Below are 2,263 nucleotides of genomic sequence, written 5' to 3'. Positions count from 1 at the left end.
TCCATTGCTCTGTCATATGGGACCTCACTGGCCTATCTCTCCTCAACATTGACTGCGTCAGAATTTCCACAGTTTCCTGTTCCTTTCCTTGCTGTCTAGCTTCAAGTCAACGTTTATACTGGTTTCCTGTGGGAGGCTCCAAAATATCTTAATATGGCACCTGACCAGTTACTTCCTGTTCCACTGGTTTCCCCTTAATTTGGATTTCCATTGCTCTATCCTGTTGTGGTGCTTTCTGCATTCGATTTACTACACTGAATCCTTCTCTTTGCAGTTGTTCCATAACCTCAATTTCTATTTCTTTGACTTCTCCATTGCTAATCTCTTTTTCTACACTTCCTCTTTGTCTTCTTATTTTTGTACTGTAAAGTTTTATATGTCCAGATTCCTTTGCATATATTTCTCTTCAAATATCCTTGGTGCTGCTTTTTTTGTATTGATTAGTTTTGCTTTCTCCTTTGCGTAAATATTATACCATATTAAATCTCTTTTCCTTTCCCATGTCCATATTTCTTCTTCACATGTCTCCTGATCTTCTTGCCTTTCCTTATTCTGGAGATTCACTCCATCATGCTGTGATGTAATCTGTGTTAGACCTTCTACATTAAATCCTTCACTTCACAGGCACTCCATAACTTCAACTTCTATTTCTTTAACGTCTGCTTTACTAATCGTCTTTTCTACGTTACATCTTTGTGCTATTAATCTTTTTATTGTGAAATTGTCCATATCTGGATGCCTTTGCCTGTATTTCTCTTTGAATATCTTTGAGACTGCCTTCTCGAGATTAGTTAATTTGGCTTTCTCCTTTGCATAAATATTGCACCATATCAAATTTCTCTTTCTTTCCCATGTCCATATTTCTTTTTTATATTTTTCAAATATCTCTTAAGTTTTGTTGTTTATGTTTTACACTTCCTCAATGCTTCTTTTTCCAAACAGGTCAAAATTTCTTGAGCTATATACAGTTTTTCAAAAATCTGTTGTATTAATGAATGTACATTTTTATTTGATGCTTCTGACAGTTTTTCCTGCAAAAATATTTTTTTTCCCTCTAATTTCTCTCTTAATTGTTTTGTATATCTTGTGTCTGGAAATTATGGGCTTTTTACATAATAGTAACAATACATAATTTCTTTCTTATCCTCAATAGTCCACTCTATCGTCTTTATGGCTCTTCTTTGACCAATCAATTTTTGTTGTTTTTGTAGACTGCTACTTCCTTCTACAACAGGGGCGGGGGAGATCCTCCCCTTGAGCCTGGCCTGGCCTGGCCCCATTGTAGGAATTTTTCCATATTTTGAGGATTCTACACTGTCATTTTTTCCAATCCTGGCACCAGTGCATCTACCAGGAATGGGCACTTTTTTATCCTGGGTTTTGTGCACCCAGCTATCTTTTTTATTTTTTATTTACTTCTGTCCATGATGTATGCTATATAAATACAGTTTATATATCAGTGTCGCCTTGGTGAGATTTTGTGAAAAACAGGATCCACCTCACGAAGGTACTCACAAAGACTTGAGGATGAATTCCATTTCAGCAATACTACTCTGCTTTACTTGCTGACTTTTCATCTCTCCATCAGGACCCCTTTTTGTGTGCCAGGTCATGGCTGATAAGAGTCCCTGGACCAGTTCACTTGCTTGGCTAATAAGAAATAGGTAGATGGATGGATAGATAGATAGATAGACAGACAGAGACATTTTTCCAGCTACAATTTTCCACACAAAAAATACTGCCCTGTCCCTAACCCATTAGAACATCAATCTGCTACTCAGTCCAAATTTCTACCCTTCATCCACTCAGCTGCTTTCCCAACTTTATCCCATGCACATAACCAGCTATTGCCATAATCCGCACCAGACCTATGGAGCCAGCTACTGCCCTAACTCCATTCCACCTATACAGTCAGCTGCTATCCTAACCCTCTGGTCAGTATATCTTTGGATGTTGATATGGCCCAATCTCTTACAGCCTTTATCACTATATCAGTGGGTATTATGTGACCCTATTACACAGACCCCTGCTCAATGTGTCCATGTACACTGGGAAGGCTCAGAGTTTGACAATATTCTCAGCATTTCTTTGTGTTTGGTTTCACATCATCATTTGCAGCTTGCTCAATCTGACACCGGGTGCTGGTGTGACTGCATCATTTGCAGCCTGGTCAGTATATCATTCAGTACTAATATACCCCCTTATCTCTCAGGCCAGATCAATAGGTGCTTTGTTGCTGGTGTGGCCCCCATCACACAGTCCT

The sequence above is a fragment of the Protopterus annectens genome, chromosome 13.part0 (assembly GCF_019279795.1).
Source record: "Protopterus annectens isolate FY-2018-M chromosome 13.part0, PAN1.0, whole genome shotgun sequence".
Lineage (NCBI taxonomy): Eukaryota > Metazoa > Chordata > Ceratodontiformes > Protopteridae > Protopterus > Protopterus annectens.
This window is presented reverse-complemented; position numbering follows the sequence as displayed.